The following is a 21,895-nucleotide window of genomic DNA, read 5'->3' on the forward strand; positions in this document are numbered from 1 at the left end:
GAGACTAACAAGAGACTAAAACACATCAACATCTGGATAGGCTTGCCTAAACAAAAATGTTTTAAGCAGGTACAGAACAGAATGCAATGAAGGTGACTGCCTGATCTCAATATGCAAGAAGTTCCAAAGATCAGTTTCTTACAACTGCAGAATAATGAGTATTATGTGGCACTTGAAAAAGTCCCAGCTCCACAGATCAAAGCAGTTGAATTGGCAGATATGGAGTAAGCGATTGCAGAAGCAGACAGCTCCTAAGCTGATCAGGGCTTTATATCCTAATAGTAACAGCTTGAACCAGACATGGTAGTGAAGGAATGGGTTTCCCAAACCCAAAACTGACTGTGCAGGCAGTTTTAAACTGCACCAAAATCCCTATTTTTTCTTAGCTAAAATGCATAAACTTGAGCCGTTGAGCAAATGCATAACAAGAACACAGCTCTCTCCTTTATCAGTTTGTGACGTCAAGGATGACCCTGACTGTACCAGTAGAACAGAGAAAACACGTCTGTGCCTTATCTTATGTTCTGACCACAAAGACGCACAGACCCAAGTCTGGGAACAACGCCAGAGTGTGTTCTCGGAAATGGTGACCTCTGGCTCCAAGATAAGAGTAGGAACAGGAATATCCTTTTATGGTCAGGAGTGCAGGAAGGAAATCCCTTTTATGGTTAAGAGTGCCAGAGCAGGAACATCTGTGATGTCAATCTGCGTTGATAGGCTGACGTGGTTGGATTCCTGGGGAAGGAGGGAGAGGGTGCCTGGAGGATATATATACTGCATGAAATTTCTCATTTCTTTGGACTTGCTGTGTACACACCACGCAGGTGCCTTTCTGAAGAAGAAGAAGAGTTTGGATTTGATATCCCGCCTTTCACTCCCCTTCAGGAGTCTCAAAGCGGCTAACATTCTCCTTTCCCTTCCTCCCCCACAACAAACACTCTGTGAGGTGAGTGGGGCTGAGAGACTTCACAGAAGTGTGACTGGCCCAAGGTCACCCAGCAGCTGCATGTGGAGGAGCAGAGAAGCGAACCCAGTTCCCCAGATTACGAGACTACCGCTCTTAACCACTACACCACACTGGCTTTCTGCTGTTCTGGAGAGCAGAAATAAAGAACTCTTTCTCTGAACCAACCCTCGGTGTTATTTGACTTCCTTCCTCCTATCCAGGAGCAACACAGACCCAATTGGTGAACTCCAATAAGGCTACAGTAGCCAATGGCCAAGCAGTGCAATTCTCTGAGGAGGGGTGTGTTTTGCAGACAGGGTCTCACTCCTGTCAACAGCCAAGCTGCAGCATTCTTTACTAATTCCACCTTTCAGATCAAGCAGTCAATGGTGGTCAACAGTATCAAAAGCCACAAAGAGGATCAAGAATCTCTGCCCTTAATGGAAAGTACCCTAGTCTTAAAGCTTCTGGGAGATGATATATAATGAGATGGGGGAAAAAATGTTGAAATATACATTTATAAAGAAACCAGAAGCATTCTTACTGGGCATTGTAGGAAGTGATATAAATAGAAAGGAATGTAAGTTGTTTTTATATGCAACAATGGCAACAAGATTGTTATTGGCCCAAAAATGGAAGCAAGAAGAACTACCGACGAAAGAAGAATGGAGGATGAAACTAATGGACTATGCAGAATTGGATAAACTAACAGTAAGGATTTGAAACCGGCGGGACCAGAAATTCACAGAAGACTGGAATAAATTTACAGACTATTTGAAAAGTATTTGTGATGATCAGACTATGCTTGTAGGTTTGCAAGAAGTTTTGTGAGGAGGTATTATTGCAAAAATGGATAAGGGGGAGGATGGTTAGTTAAAACAATTAAAGGCAATATGAATTTAAGAAATGCGTAAAATGTGGTCAAAACGGTGGATCATCAGAGGTGCTGATGGAAGTCCAAAAAAAAAACTTATATAAGTGATGAAGTTCTGTGGTATGTATTGTAATTTATATGTTAAAATTAATTAAAATTATTATAAAAAAGCAAAGTACCCTAGTCTTAAATCTATTTCTGTCCATGTCACTGTCGCTTCATTTATTTATTAAATTTATATCCCGCCAAAGGAGCGCAGGGAGGCAAACAACAAGTGATAAAACAATAAAAAGATCTTCAACATGCACGCATTGATTCGTCAATGCATACCTCCCATTTCTACGTTCATCTGTGACTTTAAAAGAAATGCTGTATAGAAATATGTATTTTTCTCTCCGATACGCATTTCAAAATACGCATTCGTAAGTGAAGCTTTCTGTCATTTGGAACAGAGAATTGCATCACAAAATTCAGAGACGTGAGTAATTTGAGGGGTACCTACATTCCAATGCACACATTAACCCTCAGAATTCACAAATAATCACTTCCTCGAGCACCCGCTGCTCTAGGGCACATCCTGAAAGTATACCGTAGGGCAGGTATCTTCAACCTTCCCAGACCCAGGACCCCCTTTCAACCCAAACATGCTTTGGGGGATGTATTTCTTAATCTTTTACCATATATTTGCAAAGTGGTGTCGGGATCCGTGCTGAGGAGGGCAGCACTGAGGAAGAATTGTGGGAGCCACCCCTTCCCCCTGATCCCGATCCTGAATCTTCCCAAGACATCATAGATTTGGAACAGGGGTTTGCAGAGGGGCATAGTTCAGAAGGCAGAAGCTGGTAAATACTGGATGGGGAACAGCTAGCAGAAGAAACACTAGAAGAGAGAGAGAGTTAACAGATTCGCAGGCACTGGATAGCATCCACCCCCCTTCTCCAAAGTCACGGAGAGCTCAGAAAGCCTCAGAACAGAAAGCACAGAGGGTACAAGCTCAGATTACAAGACATAGGAGTGGTCAGATTAATAGGGACGGAGGGGGGAGTATCCCTTAATTGGGAGCACCGCCATTTCGAAGAGATGTGTTCTTTGCTCTCCCGCTATGATTATAAAAGGTTCTAACTGGTAAGGCATTCCTTTTGTTTGATCTCTTATCTACTGCCACAGGGGGAGGGAGCCTGACAGGTGGTCGTGCTCCTGTTGCAACCCACCTTGGATCTGGCTGCAGCCCACAGATGGGTCCCAACCCACCAGTTGGAGGACAGTGCCCTAGGGTAGCTGTGGATCTTCAGGGGTCCTTGGATTCCAACTCCCATCCATCCCACCCAGCATGGCCAACTGATCAGAGCTTATATAAATTGTAGCCTGGCAATATCTGGAGAGCCACAGATGCCTCTTCCCACTGCTGCCCTAAAAGATGCCCACTCTCCTAGATCTGTTCATTACCAGAGGATACCATCTGCATTGGGATACCTTTCTTTCAAGGGCTTGTCTACCGCTGCTGATCTACTCACTGAGGAACTCCCTCAAGCGTCCAATGAATCTCCCCTCCCCCCCATCTTCTTCACATTTCAAAGGCCACCGATCTGTATACCTACACATGGTCCAGCAAACACTGATCTATATTAACACCACAGCTTAGCTTTGAAAACAAAAGCAGCACAGATAAGAAAAATGCAGCCTTTAAAATATTTTCTTTTTCTTCCCTAAATGTTGACATTTCAAGGAAGCTGAGCACCTCCTCTGCAAAACTGAAATTCTCAAAGTGAGAGAATTTCCCGAAGACTGAAGAAGGAGGCTTTTCCATGACAGATGGGTCTGGCGAGTTCTTTGTGGAATAATAAAAATAAATATGTCAGCTTGTCATTAAAAGAAATGGGTTGTCATTCTTTTTTATTAGCGTTGCCTGTGACCCAGGGTTACCTATTCTGTATAAATAGGCTTGACAGATATCTTGATTTCTTCTTTCTTTACCAGGGGGCGGGGGAGACAGTATTGTATCATTTATAACATTGTGAATGGATTAAGGTTTGCTTGCCCAACGTTTAAATGGCTTTAGATTCCGTAAAATGCAAAAGGGACATAACTGACCAAGCCTGATATTTACTACAGAACTGTCATTCCCAACTTGGTGCCCTCCCAATTCTCATCAGACCTGACCAGCATGGCAAATGTAGTCCAAAACATCTGCAGGGAACAAGATTAGGGAAGGCTGTTACAGAAAATAACAATGTTTTGTGGGGAGAAATGAATGAATGTAAAGTATTTAGTTTCTCCCAAGGGAGACTGTTCCGCTGTCAGAAAGATTTTTTTTTCCCCTACCTAAAGCAGGCATGGCCAAACTTGGCCCTCCAGCTGTTTTGGGACTACAACTCCCATCATCCCTAGCTAACAGGACCAGTGGTCAGGGATGGTGGGAACTGTAGTCCCAAAACAGCTGGCGGGACAAGTTTGGCCATTCCTGACCTAAAGAGAAAGAAAGACCTATCAGGTCGTTCCAAATAAATACAGTGGTACCTCGGGTTACAGACACTTCAGGTTACAGACTCTGCTAACCCAGAAATAGTACCTCGGGTTAAGAACTTTGCTTCAGGATGAGAACAGAAATCGTGCAGCGGCAGGAGGCCACATTAGCTAAAGTGGTACCTCAGGTTAAGAACAGTTTCAGGTTAAGAACCAAACTCCGGAACGAAATAAGTTCTTAACCTGAGGTACCACTGTAGTCACATTTTGGGGTCTGGTCCTTTGAATTAAAAATGACTGTTTCCAGAATTGCAGAGCTGGATAAAGCCAGTTTCAATCAAAGGCTTTCACAGGTCCTTTGAGGAAATATGTGGTAGCAATGAGGATATCATCCAGAACAGCAGTGAATTACAATCAGATCATCCAGGATGTTGAACTAGGTGTCTTCTCATTTGTGCACTGGGTGGGGGTATTGGTTTTTATTATTATGTTTTGTATTTTTATTTTGAGGTTTTTATGTTGTATACCTCCCTGTGACCTTCAGGTGAAGAGGAGTATATAAATTTTAAAAATAAAAATGATGGTGATACTACACAGGTACACTTCACTATGAACTCTCAGGACTGAAGAAAAGGGGCAGTGTTTTCTTCCCAATTACCACCTTTTACACAGCTCACTAGTTGCCCTCTGATGTGGCCTGTTATCATCATCATCACTTACATTAATTATTGTTTATTAAATAATTCCCCCAGTCAGGCTTGAACCTTTGCACAAAAAACTAGGCTTGCATGTGGGACTCCTTCATCTCTCTAGGTATCTCTACTTGTTCGACTGGCTCTCTATCCAGCTTCCGCTAGTCCTTTCCAGTCTTCCAGCATCCATGTCCATCAATCAACTTTTCCGTCTCCTGCTGCCTGTCTTCCCTCTTCAGGCCTCTTTCAGATGAAGTACAGTGGTACCTCGGGTTAAGTACTTAATTCATTCCAGAGGTCCGTACTTAACCTGACACTGTCCTTAACCTGAAGCACCACTTTAGCTAATGGGGCCTCCTGCTGCTGCCGTGCCGCCGGAGCACGATTTCTGTTCTCATCCTGAAGCAAAGTTCTTAACCTGAAGCACTATTTCTGGGTTAGCGGAGTCTGTAACCTGAAGCGTATGTAACCTGAAGCGTATGTAACCCGAGGTACCACTGTATTCATTTCAGACTCTGACCTGTAATGTCTCTGCCTTCAGGATGATCCTCCTGAACTAAGGTCCGCTTAGGCCCACCTGTGAAGTCTTCACAGGGCCAGCCCACCCAAGAGGCAAGGTGATGCAAGCACCTCAGGCAGCAGGAGGGAGCCGGCGTTTGTCTGCAGACAGCTTCCGGGTCATGTGGCCAGCATGACTAAGTCGCTTCTGGTGAACCAGAGCAGCTCATGGAAATGCCGTTTACCTTCCCGCTGGAGCGGTACCTATTTATCTACTTGCACTTTGACGTGCTTCTGAACTGCTCGGTGGGCAGGAGCAGGGACCAAGCAACGGGAGCTCACCCTGTCGCAGGGATTTGAACGGCTGACCTTCTGATCGGCAAGCCCTAGGCTCTGTGGTTTAGACCACAGCACCACCCGCGTCCCTTAGTCGTGGTAGGGTTGCCATATTTCAAAAAGTGAAAGTCCTTGTTTATTTTTCCGGACATTCCAGCATTTTCCACCTGGACACTGTTTCGGATGGCCGAATCCCAGCAATTTCCAAGAAATTCCAGACGTATGGCAACCCTATTGTGAGGGACCCTCTTCACCTGGAGGAGAGACAGGTGGTTGCAGAGGGAGAAGTAGATGGGCAATTTAAGCGAACTTATCTTAGAATGCAATCCATTATTTGAATCCCAAGTCCCGTTATGCTAGATTTGAGGGAACATGTGGAGGATACAAGCCTGGAAAGCGCAGTGGGTTAGAGCATGGCGCTGATAACGCCAAGGTTGCAGGTTCAATCCCCATATGGAACAGCTACCTATTCCTGCATTCTAGGGGATTGGACTACATGATCCTCATGTTCCCTTCCGGACCTACAACTCTATGATTCTGTGACCTGCGCTTTTCATTCCAGCCAATTTCAGGAACACTGAATTCAAATTCTGTTTGAAGTATTTCTTTCCCAGCTCGTCATCTGTACTTTTAATCTGCACAAAACGAAAAAGGAGGTGTGCAAGGTTGTGAGTGCTTTCCTTCTCTTGTGTGCTGGGACTTCATAACCGCATTGCATTCTTCCTGATAACCACATACAACTAATCCTAACAGAGATGCTGCGGCTGAAGAAAGAAGATACTGTGTTCAGTTTCCAGGACAGAAGAGAGAGAGAGAGAGAGGCCCTACCGTGAAAGTCCTGAAAGGTGTTTATTTTTGGACACCATTTCCCAACCCTGGTGCTCCTGTCCCCAGTGAGCACACCGTGTGAAAAGGCACAGTGCAGCTTTCAGACTGCGTCAGTACCGTCTAGTGTGTGAGAAGAAGGTAGATTTTGATGCCTGATTGACCTGAACTCCTTCCAAGTAGTTTGCTAAATTCCCACCGGTTGAGAAACTGCAGAGCTAGGAGGGCAGAAGATGGAAACCACAGGCCACGATAATTGTACCAAAGCCTGCTGAGATTTTCTTAACCACTTCCAGTAAAAGGAAAACGTCCCCTAGTAACAGGGGCAAGTCCCACAAGAAGGACCGAAACACTATGTTCACTCATATATGAATAACACTTATTTTATCACATGAAGTTATGGATCCAGGTGCCCTAATGGAAATATGTTGGGGGGGGGTTAAAAAGGATTAAGCAAATGTTTTTCTGGGTAGAGAATTTCCACTTTCCTACTAAAAATCCTTCATATGATGTTTGTGAAGGTGCCGGCTTCACATTACAGGCTGGTTTTGCTACGGCATTGATACTGCTAAATAAATTACTTGTGGGTGGCAGTCACCACCCTACCTGTGGCCAGCAGCAATGTTGCTTTTATGAGCATTGAAAGCAAAGTATTTTTTGCCCAGGGGGAAATGCAAAGTTTTTTTCTGTATCCTGTGTATCAGTACAAGAAATATTCTAATGATTATAAAACACTCACTGGTAATCCTGGGAATCTGACTGTTGTGGCCATTTGGGGGCCATAGCCATTGTGTTCCCACAAGGCAAGACACAGTGATAACAGCAAGAACCTTTATTGAACTACATAACTGGACAACAAGGGCAAAACAACTGCTTATATACATTTCTGGACGCCTGGGCCACTCCCACTCCCAACGTGATTGGCTGTCTAAACTTCCAAGCTGTGAGTCGTAAATCAGAATTTAAGGGCCAATGGCAGAGGCCCAAATCCTGACATGCTCTGTGATTGGATATCATGCATCGAATCAGAACACAGGGGCTCAGAACCCTTAGTCCAGACTCAAGCTCAGGCAAACACAGACCACTGAATACATAACACCCCTCCAGCAGCCATGTTGGCCTCTGGGAGCCTTGAATTGGCCAGTCGCAGGCAGGCTGGGAGGTGCGGCCTGGCTGGCGGACCTGGGTGGCCTAGGCATCACCCAGGTCCGCCACCCACACATATAAAGCAGCCACGTCTGTGGCAATTTACAGCAGTTTTGAAGAAGGCCGTGCTTGCTTAACCCCACTGATTATGCCACCCATCCCTTTCACAGTGGGTCAACCCAAGGTCACAAAACTTACCCATTCCTTCTGATTATCCTCCCCATGGAAATGTGGATCTGTGGCTGCAGCATCTTGCACTGGGCCATTGTCATGGCAATGCCTTGGAGCCACCACCTCAGCCTAGATGCCCAAGCTCATCTCACCTGGTTCAGCTGCAGAAGAATGCGCTGACATGGCCTGAAGCCTTTGCTTACAGCACAGATTGTGTGGGACCACCCTGTGCACTGATTATTGAGTTTGGAGAAAGCGATCTGGGCAGCAGGAAGGGCACTGGCCTCACTTTTACAGCAATTGCGGGTCTCAAGGCTTAGCATACTGCTCCCCACCCACCCGTGTTTCCTGACTTTGGTCTGATATGTTGGAGTGCATTCGAAGGGCACTGTGAAACCTGCTTGGGTCAACCAGGCTTGGAAGAAGATGAACAGGGCTGTGCTTGGAGGTTTGGGAATTCCACACCCTGGCATTGCATTTGACAATGACAGTCTGTTCCGACCAGACGGGGTGCACTTTTCATCCACTGAGCATGAGGTATGCTTGTGAGTGTGGCGATCACATAGAGTCCCTGGACGTTTCACTGTCTATTGATCCCTGTGCCACCACTTTATTTCTCGCTGCCACCACCCAGGCCCTACCTGGGACAATACTGAGTCCACTCAGGGTTAAATGGAAACATAAACTTTTGTTTCTTTATTGCAGTTTAACAAGCGTGTGGTTTCATAAACAGTATCCGTCAATTACATTCATGGGCTGCCTATCCAGTCCTATAACTTTCACTACCTGCTCTCACTCACTAAACCACCTCTCCAATATTTATTTGTCTGCCTAGCCCCTAACTGTTCCTGACTCAGCCTATTTCATTACACTAACTCAACCTACCCACAACTCTAGCCCAATTCACTCCCACTCCAACCAACCACCCAACTCCCAACAAACTCCTCCCTTTGCCCCTCCCAAAGCTGGTTTTATAGTCCCACTGACTCCACCCCCCTTGGTCCTGACTGGGCAACCTGTTTAACTATTTCACCTCCAGTAAGGTAAAGGTAAAGTGACCCCTGACCATTAGGTCCAGTCGTGACCGACTGGGGTTGCGGTGCTCATCTCGCTTTATTGGCCGAGGGAGCCGGCATACAGCTTCCGGGTCATGTAGCCAGCAGGACCAAGCCGCTTCTGGCGAACCAGAGCAGTACACGGAAACACCGTTTACCTTCCCGCTGGAGCAGTACCTATTGATCTACTTGCACTTTGACGTGCTTTCGAACTGCTAGGTTGGCAGGAGCAGGGAGCGAGCAACGGGAGCTCACCCCATAGTGGGGATTCGAACTGCTGACCTTCTGATCAGCAAGTCCTAGGCTCTGTGGTTTAACCCACAGCACCACCCATGTCCCCACCACCAGTACTCTCTCATATATGTTAGCGTCACAGTGAAATATTGCCAACCCCCTTTGGAGTTGGTTGCAGATGTGAGTGGTTTGGCGGTGAGCCAGCAGGAAGGGGCCAGCTTGGGTGGCAGAAAAGGCATTGGGTTGGATCCCTACTTGGGAGCCCATCCCCAATGCGAGGGGTCCAGAAGGGAGTACCTGGCCAGATACCCAGTCAGAGGCTGATGGGCCATAGGCACCTCTCCAGAATGGTGGGCCTTGATAGTTGCCCCAATTTGATGCATGTCATAGGGTAATCTTTAATCCAGAGTCAACCTGACCAAAATAATCAACCAGCAGCTGGGCTGCTTGATTCAGGATACATGCCCAGTGCCTACAACTTTGGCTGGGATAGCTGAGTCGGTAGAGCTTGAGACTCCAAAATTCAGGGTCGTGGGTTTGAGCCCCATGTTGGGCAGAAGATGAACCTCGTCATCTCTTCCAACTCTGCAATTCTGTGAAAATGACTTACCTGTAATCAGTAAAAGTTATGGCCTATTCAAACCCATGTTCGTTGTCCTGTGCCTTTATTTACTTCTCTCACTGAGGGCTTCAACAGTCGTGGACTCACTGCACCTGAGCCTACAACCAGAAACATTTTTGGGTTGTAGGATCTGAGTCAACCTCATAAACTTTCTTATCGGAAGAGAAAATGTTGTTTTGTTTCCTGCAGCTATTTTAACCATCCTCTTTTCCTTCACTTTCATCTTTCATAATAGGAGGAATAATGTTGTCCCTTTTGTGTACTAGTTTCTAAGGCTTCACCTTACATTCAGAATATTTCTGCTTCAAAAAAACAAATTCATTTTTTCCCCTGTTCCTGAAACATATCATTTAACTTGACATGCTCTTCCCTAAAATTTCAGTATTATCTTCAGATTCTTCTTTTTTTAATGTGCATAACTCCTTAAGCAATATTCTGATTTCTCACAGCTAATCCCAGTTTCAAATATTACAAATACTACAAAGAAAGCTTGTGGGTCAATGGCAGAGCCGAAGGTCCCAAACTGTAGGGATTCCCTGCCTGAAACCCTGGAAAACTACTGCCAATCAGTGTAGACAATACTGAACATTACAGGCAAACAATGAATAAATTTGCAACAGACTTAAAACGCATCAAAATAAATGTTTATTATCCAGTATATGATCTGTGGATCATACCACAGGATGAGATGATCAGCAATGGCATAGCCAGGCTTTCAAAAGAATGCCACCGGCAGTGCACACTTCTTAGCAATATTCCTCTGTGAATAACGCAGTAATAGACAAAGCTTCAGTGGTTCCTATCCAATCAGCATTAACCTTGGAAGAACTTCACCTTTGACATTAAATTCCCCCATGCTGAGAGAGCAGCTCAGACTCCAGCAAAGGAGGAAGGGAGAAATGGGGAAAGCTTTAAACAAAAACACTCTGCTGCTACGCAGTGCAGAAGCTGGTCTGGTTGAGTTCTCCATTTGCAATGCACTCCAAGCACCGGGGAGGCAAAGTAAAGGGGATGGTAAGTAGAAGATCACCCTCTACAGAACTGAGAAATTAAAAGGCTGGTCAACTCATGAAAAGCTCAGGGAAAGGGTGGGGAGAATTTTTTCTATTAAGGGCAGCATTCCTGCAGGAGAGAGTCACATGCCATCAGTAAGTCGGGTCAGAGGCAAAAGTTTGGGGCCACCCTCTCTCTCTCTCTGCCATACTCTTTTCTCAGTCCAGGTCATGACTTTATTGTTCTAGTCAAAGGCCATATCAAACTTGTAGCAGAATAATAATATTAATGATAATGATAATGATAATGATAATGATAATGATAATGATAATGATAATGATAATGATAATGATAATGATAATGATAATGATAAGCCACCCATCTGACTGGGTTGCCCCAGCCACTCTGGGCAGCTCCCAGCAAAATATTAAAAACACAATAAAACCACAAACATTAAAAACTTCCCTGTACAGGGCTACCTTCAGATGCCTTCTGAAAGTCATATGGTTACTCATCTCCTTGACATCTGATGGGAGGGTATTCCACAGGGTGGGCGCCACTACCGAGAAGGCCCTCTGCCTGGTTCCCTGCAGCTTCACTGTTTGCAGTGAGGGAACCGCCAGAAGGCCCTCGGTGCTGGACCTAAGTGTCTAGGCTGAATGATGGGGGTGGAGATGCCGCTTCAGGTATACAGAGCTGAGGCCATTTATAATACAGTCGTATCTCCGCGTACGTATCCCTCTGGATACGTAAACTTTGGGATGGGAATGTGGCAAACCCAGAAGTATTTTTCCGGGTTTCACCCTGCGCGCATGCACAGAAGCACTAAACCATGCTGTGCACATGCGCAGAAGCAGTCCTTTGGTTGCGAATTCCTCCAGATACAGCCAGACCTCCGGAACGGATCCTGTTCACAACTGGAGGTACCACTGTAGTATAATAGAATAATAGTCTCTAGGGCATTGCTTTCATTATAGCTTGCACTGTTGTTATGGCCTGTCCACAGCCTGTCCTGCTGCTGTCCTGTTTGCATATCTGGGTCTGACTCTGAATCTGTGAGAGTCAGGGGAAGAGGCTGTGCATTTGTTAGTGTCAGGCAGCAGAGGAACCAACCCCCACTGCAGGTTGTCAGGAACGGATAAGACAAGGATAAGCCCTTACCATCTGATTTTTATTCAATATTTACAGAGAGAGACTTGAGAATGCAGCCTCTTGGAATAATGGTGTTGTCCTGAGTAATTCTCCACCCCCCTTTTCTCCCACTTCCTCATTCGTCAACAGCACGCACACACATACACACACACAAACACCTTACAGTTGCTGCTTAGAGCCATCTGGCTCCAAGCTCTTTGCTCTCCTACTTTTAAGTTTCTCCTGGTTCTGGGAGATGGTGGGTCTGGAATGCTTTCTAGTGATAACGTGTCAGTCAGCTGCTCAGCCCCCTCCTCCTCTCCCATTATTTCCCAACTTTTCCCCTCATCTTCCTCTGAGCTGTGACCTCCCTCAAACCCCTGTTGTGATTCTGAACTGTCTTCTTCTTCTCTGGAAGGGTCAGGCTGAGGAGGTTGTCTCCACCATTTCTCCTCTGCCCAGTCCCTGACAGCTAGCATGGTGAAGTTGTTAGCAGATCTCTCTGTACATATATATCTTTACTTCAAAGACCAGAATAACTCTATGAAGTAGACATCAGTTTTCAGCTTTGTCTTGTGTCTGGAGACCATGAACACTCTGTTACTTTGAACTGTGTGGGAGAGCACAGTTTTACTGGTCATGCAAGAAGCAGACAACAGTGAGCCTACGCTCTTGTGAAGCTGAACTCAATGCAATGTCATATTCACTTTTGGATTGTGAATGGTTGTTGCAACTGTCCTGTTTGACTTTGCTAGCTTCAGAGAGTTGCAAGCAAAGAACCAAGTACTTGCAGATAAAATTACATCGTGCAAGGGAATGTATCCAGAAAGGACTTATTCAGGTGTCCTACATGCCAGGAAACGAAATTCCTGCAGATCCGTTGTCAAAAGTTGTTATCAGGGAACAACTTCAGGTTTATGTACAGCGGTTGCAGTTAGGCTGAAATGCTGCACCATGGGTTACATGTAATGGGGGAGGATGTTGGGAGATTCCATTCCACCCTTTGCTGCAGATATGTGGATGTTGCATGTCACATGTCTGTTTACATTCCAGCACAGATTGCTGGCGTGAGCGGAACTTCTGCTCTGTAATGCTTTTGTTTTTCAGTCTCTCTCCGAGAAAAATGGAAAGGAGAGAAGCCATGTTTTTCTTTTGTCCTGATTTATGTATAATAAATGCGTAGTTTATTACTGTGTCTGCGCCTCAAGCCTCATCTGTTGTGAAGTTTACACTGCTGAGTAATGTGTGCTCAAGCCTGCTCTGCTTGAGTTACAGATGCACATCAGGGAGCAGAGGTTGATGGATCTCTGCAGCGGCAAAGCTGAGAGGGGAGACACTCCAGCTGGCTTTTCATCCCTCGGTTCCGACAGAGTTTTCCCCTTAACTGAGGACTCTGGAAGAAGCTGTTCTGCTGGGAGCAGGAAATCTCTGAAGACTGCATCACACTGGTTGAGGTGTGGTGAACTACCAACTGACTTCCACAAGTCACCAACTCTAAAAAGCCAGGGTTATGAGTAGATCTTCACAGCAAGGTGTTGGTGAGGTCAGAGGGATGTGGAGAAGTATTGTCCAAGACCTCTGGACGGCAACACTTTGGCTACCCTTGAACTAGATGGTCTTAGCTTGATTCAACCCCCTACATTCCTGTTCTTTGGAGAGAAAAACATATGACAAAATCCCTAAAGCTGAGAACAACTGGCAGGTAGACAACTTACAAAAAGCAAAGCTGCAGTGAATACATGGAAACGTAATGAACACTTACATGAAAATCGGGAACAATTCAGGATGATGGGGAAATGCAACAATTTGTAGATGTTCACATTTTTCCTCCTTTTGGTATTGACAGTTTCCATTTTTCTCATTCAGATGACTTTAAAATTCATGAAAAAAGTTTCTAGCCCCCGATTCTGATCTGTAATAAAGTTGCATAAAGTTCATTAGATATTCATATGATAGTGAGAACGGTTTTGGTGGCAACGGAAAGCTGACAGCTCACAGACAGCAGCCACTGATCAGGCGAACCGTATTGGTGATGCACTTATAAAATTACTTATTCATAATGCAGGCATGGAATACAATGAAAAATAAGGTACATTATGTTAGAAAGCATTTTATTGTCTCCTTCTGTATCTCATTTTATGCCGAAGCTCGTAAATGGATTTCTTTCTAATGACATAGCCGTGTTATTATCAAAGTGCATATTGTACTGCCCAAGATGAAAGCAGCATGTTTGGAAATCCAATTACAAATTCTTTCAATCAAAAAAAAAAAAATACTGTGAAAGCATTTGAACATTCCTTTAACCCAAAAGGATCAAAATTACAGGTAAAATGCGAGTTTAATGTGGAGGGCTGTGTGCGCTTTCGGTTTCGTATTTCTATTTCGTTTGTTAACTCCATTTAAAAAGCAGGTTAGGACCTCTGGCAGTTTGTTCCCGACATGCCATTATAAATCAACAATGGGAATATACATTAATTCCATGAATGGGCGTTGTAACATTAAGTGGCTTTCTTCAGATTAAAAATATACTTGTCACCTTATAGTGTGTGTTGGCAAAGTAAGGAAAACAATGGCAAACAATCCTCTCCCCTCCTGCCCACCCTTTCTGATGCTACTTTGTAAAATCATGACTGAAAAGAATAACTCCTTTACAACACATACATTTGCTATGAATCTAATGACCCCAACATTTACTCGTGCATGTGAATTTGCTAACTATACTCGGGCTACTATTTATTTATTTTTTGGATTTGATATCCCACTTTATCACTACCCTAAGGAGTCTCAAAGCGGCTAACATTCTCCTTTCCCTTCCCCCCCCCCCACAACAAACACTCTGTGAGGTGAGTGGGGCTGAGAGACTTCAGAGAAGTGTGACTAGCCCAAAGTCACCCAGCAGCTGCATGTGGAGGAGCGGGGAATCGAACCCAGTTCACCAGATTACGAGTCCACCACTCTGAACCACTACACCACACTGGCTCACTATTAATGTGTAGTTGGAACTGGAAGAAAACACAGAACAAAATCTATGTCTGCACTGGGTCAGTTGGGACCCTGAGGTGCAAGCAAACATATACCCAGGAGTTCACTGATTCAAACCCGTCCATGGCTAAAATATTTGTGGGAGAGGTATAACTCAATGCCAGAATATGTACTCTGGATTCAGAAGATCCCAGAGTCCAATCCCTGGCAACTCCAAGTGCAGCTGGAAAAGACCACAAGTCTGAGACCCTGGAGAACTGATGCCCTTCAGTGTAGGCGATGCTGAGGAATTCTGGACTTTTTGCAATAAGGAAAGTGAGGGGAGAATGCACTGAAAAGTATGAGGTAACCTTTGCTTTGACACACATCATCTAATCCAATCAGGATGAATGCTCAGTAACAAGTCACCTGGAAGCACCCCAAGTTATGGGGGGGACCCATCATGCTTCTTTCTTTCCTGTTCTTTGGGTGCCAGGAAATTCATCCTGTTCTTTGGCTTTTAATGGCGTTTGATAACTAGTTCCAGTTTTTAATGGAGTGCCTGCTATGTTAGGATTATGAGTTACCAGAGCATCCTTACCTTTCCTTCTGCTTCTTTATTCATTCCTGTTTTTATTATTATCTTGTTTTCCTTATGCAAAAGTTGGGATACAGTGGTACCTCGGGTTAAGAACTTAATTCATTCTGGAGGTCCGTTCTTAACCTGAAACTGTTCTTAACCTGAAGTACCACTTTAGTTAATGGGGCCTCCCGCTGCTGCTGCCGCCGCCGCTGCCACACAATTTCTGTTCTTATCCTGAAGCAAAGTTCTTAACCCGAAGTACTATTCCTGGGTTAGTGGAGTCTGTAACCTGAAGCGTATGTAACCCAAGGTACCACTGTATATAAATTGCAAAAATAAGTAGCTGATGAAATGCCCATGTAGAACACAGGAGGGTGGGTTTCTCAGAAAGCAGGTAAACCTTTGTCTTCCCACGCTCTTAAAGCAAACCATCTCAGGTGTTAAAAATAATAATAATAAAATATGTCTCCAGTTTTAATTCAAGGGGAAAATGAGCCTCAGCTATCAGGATTTTGGGAAACAGTGAAATAAGCAGCGTCTGGACAGAAGTACAAATTCCTGTCAACCTCACTATGAACAGTCACTGTATATCACTGAACTTTTCCTTCCTTTCATCCGCACAAATCTTTGTTCTTCCATGATGATTGTCAGCTCAAGAGGGGTGTTATTTTTAAACATTGCTTATTGCATGGATGGAACTGGTTGCCATTGCATCTTCAGTGAACTGTTAGGAGCCCTTGAAAAACTCTGTCACTGTAACGTCTTTGTGTGTGCTCAGAATCTCCTGTCACGCTAACATGATGTTCAGCTATCATTCTGTAATAGTTTCTCTAAGCTTTTCTGTCTCCCATCCAGGCTTGGCCTAGCCTCAGCATATTTCTATTTTATTCCTAGCATAACATCAGTTAGGTCATCATTTGTCGTCTTATTGAAATCACTGATACACTTGACTTTGTGTTTCAAAGTTTCCATTTCTTCCATAAACCATTTTTCTGCTTGCATCATCTTCAGCCATTACAATTTATTTTTTTATAAACAAGTATGGAGGGCTCCTTCAGACGAAACAGAGGCTACCACATATCCAGTCTTGACTGAGCATTTATTCTGATTTGCTTGTATGGCGCTTATATTCATCCTGCACCCATCCTGATTTTTCTGCAAGGTATTTACACATCTTCCCATTAGCCATTTATGCATTCCACACTTTTCAATGCATTTCCCCCATCACCTTCCAAACTACAAAAAGCCTGATTCTTTTTTCAAGTTGATTTGTTGTGTTAAGGAGACAGAGCCCCTTCAATGTGCTTTAATTCTACAAACCTAAAGTTCCATGATGCCTGAAATATACTCAGAGTCGAGAGTGGATTTCATGCTCTTTATTCAGCTCATAGTGGTGAGGAGGAATGGAAGTTCCCCCAGGATGTCTGCCTTATATACATTATTTACACAATGGGCCCCACGTGATTGGCTAATTCCGGGATTCTTCTGTAGGCCAATCAGGTTGCGGATTCACTTCCACCTGGAGCTGGATTGGGTGGCTCCTGTGGACCAATCATACTGCCACATTGTTCTAGGACCAATCAGCCTGCTGCATTCTGAATCCTATTGTTCTAGGACCAATCAGACTGCTGCATTTTGGATCCTATTGTTCTAGGACCAATCAGACTGCTGCATTTTGGATCCTATTCAACTCAGTACATAACAATGCCCTTGAACACCTCTTGCAAAATACTGGCAATCTGGAGGCACCAAAAGTGATGTTCTTCTTGGAAAATTTCCATCCCCCGGCATTATTTCATTGCTGGAAGACACTGCATTAAGAAAGTCACAGGGGAGAGTCTCCAAGACTAGGAGGCATTGTGTGAAATATTGTGCGCCCAGGCGGAGACCCCCAGGCAACACCCAGGTGGAATAATGACTCATGACAACGTGTTATGGCAGTGGTGTCCAAACTGTTTTCAAAGAAGGCCAGATTTGATGAAGTGAAGGGCCATGGGGGCCAACCAAAGTTGTTGAGCTTTGTTTTAGGATTGAAGTTGAGATGTTGAACTTTTTTAGAGTTGGAGTTATGGAGCTTCTTTTAGGATTGCAATTATTGAGGGGTTTTTTAGGATTTTACCCCAGTAAATAAACTGCCACAGGGGCTGGATTAAACCAACCAGTGGGCCAGATTAGGCCTCAGAAACGGACTTTGGACATGCCTGTGTTATGGGATTAAAATTGGTCACAACTTTATTAAACTTTCAGATGTAGGAAGACCTTGGCTTAGGCATTGGGCGTATATACCTCCCAGTCCCCAGCTGGGGATCTGGGGCACATCAGGGTTATCCAATCTGTTTGGGGATTGGGCTGGCTCTGGAAGACATATGTTTAAGCAGAGAGCTCACACACACACACCCCCAATTTCACCACAACACAGGGGAGCATATGGCCAGTGACTCCCCTCAACACAACCCCTTTAACGGGGAACCCTGGGATTGCCACCATGGGGGGGTCATGTGTCACCGCTTCACACACACACCCCTTTAGGGAAGATAGACTAAAGGATTCCACCCAAGGCCTATAACCGCCACTCAAGACCGCAAAATCGCGGTCTCACCGCCAAGACTACCTACATCTGAAAAAACCCTTAGCAGTCCGACAACCATTCCAGGAGGCCATGCCTGATGTCGTCCAATCAGTGTTCATTTCCTGTGGTGGTAAGGTGCACTCCGTCAGGCCTAAAAATATCCCTTCTGTAGGTTTTAATGTCCAGATGCTTCACGACTCGGCCCCCAAGACGCAAGATTGCCGAGTGGATAGCTACCTGGAAATCCAGAAACATTTTCATTAGAGAATATCCAGTGGGCTAGATCCAGATTGAGGGAATTTAGTTCCCACTGAAATGAATGGGGCTTCACTGAAATTGGAACAAACTTTTCAGATTAATTTCTATGGGACCTACATGGAACTATTGTACTGTGGATTCAACTCATTATCTCTCGAGAGGTTTGGAGGGTGGCAACACAAGAACAGGCCTTCTCTGCAGTGGCTCCCCGTCTGTGGAATGCTTTCCCCTGGGAAGTTTGCCTGGCACCTTCATTATACACCCTTAGGCGCCAGGCGAAAATGTGCCTTTTTAACCAGGCCTTTGGTTGATCCAATTTACATCCTATGCCCTTTTAAAATGTGGGGTTTTTTGCGGGTGGCTATTGACTTGTTGTTTTTATTTTTATTAGATATTTTGTGGTTTTATATCTTGATTTTATTCTGTGAACCGCCCTGTGACCTCCGGGTATAGGGTGGTATAATAATAATAATAATAATAATAATAATAATAATAATAATAATAATGGATAATCCCAACAGGGCTCTTCCAGTTGAGTATGAGCACAGCATCCACATGGGGAATTGTCCAACAGGAGTCATAGAGCCTTGGCAGTTGGGATAGCTGTTCAATTTGCCACTGGGCAATTTGTGGGTACACACAGGCAACACAATCTGTGCATGCCTCCCAAGTCCCCATACAGCCCTGCCTCCATGTGCCATGCAAGTAACTTCAGAGCACAAATAATTTGCAGGGTACATAGGTAGAGAGCATAGCACGGGTTGAAAGAGGATATCAAAGATCCCCATTCCCTGTGATGGCTCCTTGTGCTATCTGCCTGCATACCCATATACTCTCATTGGCAAGAGGAAGAGGAAAACTGAAACAGGGCTCTCTTGAGCTTGCCACAGCAAGCACGGAACAATCCCCTGTGCAAAAACACAAGATGGACTTCTCTGCGGCCAGTTATGCTGCATCTCTAGCCCACTTCAGAAGAGACACCCTTACATTCAGTGGGCAAATGGAGGACAGAATGGGCCTCAGAAGACTATGAAGAAAGACCAAAAAAGAACTGTAGATGGTGCAGAGATACAGTGGGCAGGCTTTTCTGAAAGTGGGAACATGAGTCCCATGAGAGCGAGTAATTTCTGGCACACGGTTTGGGAATAACAGCAATATTATATTCAAAGTAAAATGCCCACAGGCTCCCCGAATGCCATTTAACTGCACTGAAGAAACACGTTGAATGGGGAGGTTTATTCCGGGCCCCAGTGGGATTTGGGTTTTAGTTATAATCATTCACCTGTTTTTAATACTACAGAATGCTTGAATGTTGAAGAGCAGAAGGCAAAAAGCGATTGAACCATGAAAAAATATGTACAGGGACAGATATTGATTGAGAGGCCTAGATTCCCTTTCCATTTTGTTTTCCCTTCTGCTGTAGTTGTATATAATTTCATGCTATTGACCATTAATGTTCAGAACACTGTAAATTTTGTTTGTGAAGGCCTCTTTTTCTCTGAGTGCTCTGAGGAAAAAACAAAATCAGTTACCTCTTCATCTAAGATAGTGTTTCTCAGACTTTTGATACCTGGTGCACACTTTTTTCTTTAGTGGTGGGTAAGACCCCCCTGAATTCAGAAAGAGTTCTGCAGATGATAGATAATAAATAGATAGATAGATAGATAGATAGATAGATAGATAGATAGATAGATGATAGATAGATAGATAGATGATAGATAGATAGATAGATAGATAGATAGATAGATAGATGATAGATAGATAGATGATAGATAGATAGATAGATGATAGATGATAGATGATAGATGATAGATAGATAGATAGATAGATAGATAGATAGATAGATAGATAGATGATAGATAGATAGATAGATAGATAGATAGATAGATGATAGATAGATAGATAGATAGATGATAGATAGATAGATGATAGATAGATAGATAGATAGATAGATAGATAGATAGATAGATAGATAGATAGATAATAGCGATAGATAGATAGATAGATAGATAGATAGATAGATAGATAGATAGATAGATAGATAGATAGATAGATGATAGATAGATAGATGATAGATAGGTAGGTAGGTAGGTAGATAATAGCGATAGATAGATGATAGATAGATAGATAGATAGATAGATAGATAGATGATAGATATAGATAGATAGATGATAGATAGATAGATAGATAGATAGATAGATAGATAGATAGATAGATAGATAGATGATAGATAGATAGATAGATGATAGATGACAGATAGATAGATAGATGATAGATAGATAGATAGATAGATAGATAGATAGATAGATAGATGATAGATAGATAGATAGATAGATAGATAGATAGATAGATGGATGATAGATAGATAGATAGATAGATAGATGATAGATAGATAAGAGAGAGAGAGAGAGAGAGAGAGAGAGAGAGAGAGAGAGATGATAGATGATAGATGATAGATAGATAGATAGATAGATGATAGATAGATAGATAGATAGATAGATAGATAGATAGATAGATGATATAGATGATAGACAGATAGATAGATAGATAGATAGATAGATAGATAGATAGATAGATGATAGATATAGATAGATATAGATAGATGATAGATAGATGATAGATGGATGATAGATAGATAGATAGATAGATAGATAGATAGGTAGATAGGTAGATAGATAGATGATAGATGATAGATAGATAGATAGATGATAGATAGATAGATGATAGATAGATAGATAGATGATAGATAGATGATAGATAGATAGATAGATAGATGATAGATAGAGATAGATAGATGATAGAGAGAGAGAGAGAGAGAGAGAGATTCCTCACATTCCTGTTGCCATCTTTGAGAATGTGATGGTGCCCAAGCAATTTCCCAAACCCCAACAGCCTGTTTCCTTTTCCACAAAGTTGACTGCTGGTGGGAGCAGTAACACAAAGAAGGCTGGTATTGGAGTCTGCACTATAGAATCATAGAATTTTAGAGTTGGAAGGGACCCCGAGTGTAATCTAGTCCAACACCCTGCAATGCAGGAATCTTTTGCCCAACGTGGAGCTCGACTGAGCTATCCCAAGCTTATGCCCAAGAACATTGCTGCACAATTGCTTCACCCATGGAGCTTTCTGGGAGCCAATCCGGGGCTGCTCTGGGGTGTAGGTGCCACCCCAGGAGAAGAGATGCTCTCCACTGATGGAGCACTCATATCCCTGAGGTCCCTCATTCAGACTTCGGCAAATTATAAGACTGCAAAAAAACAGAATCTAAATAAATTGCTAAAACTAAAGAATGCTTGTACAGTACAGTTGCACTCTCCAGATGTTTGGGACTACAAGTCTCATCAGCTCCAGACAGCATGGGACTGGTGGGAATTGTAGTCCCAAACACCTGGCCAACACAGGGTTTGAACTAAAGCTATATAACACAACCCTCACTAAGTCTACTTTCTCCTGAATTCAATGGGGCTTACTCCCAGGTAAGTGGGGTTAGGACTGCAGCCTAATCTATTGATGAAACTTTGCTGTCCTTTTTGGCCTG

General features: G+C 43.8%; 1 long non-coding RNA gene across 2 annotated transcripts in view; it reads right to left on the minus strand.

The window, feature by feature from the left end:
• Window positions 1-2,094: 2,094 nt before the first annotated feature.
• Window positions 2,095-21,895, minus strand: part of LOC308593975 — a 41,220-nt gene continuing 21,419 nt past the window's right edge. Inside the window, exons 2-4 of one of the 2 annotated variants that reach the window (XR_014011173.1) lie at window positions 13,749-13,898; window positions 9,851-9,960; window positions 2,095-3,648 (exon numbers count right to left, since the gene is read on the minus strand). This is a non-coding gene — a long non-coding RNA (uncharacterized lncRNA). Of the gene's footprint in view, window positions 3,649-9,850; window positions 9,961-11,516; window positions 13,636-13,748; window positions 13,899-21,895 lie in introns of those variants that run through there. The other variant, XR_014011174.1, reaches the window with a different exon arrangement.

This window comes from Podarcis bocagei, assembly GCF_964188305.1.
Source record: "Podarcis bocagei genome assembly, chromosome: 8".
Taxonomy (NCBI): Eukaryota; Metazoa; Chordata; class Lepidosauria; order Squamata; family Lacertidae; genus Podarcis; species Podarcis bocagei.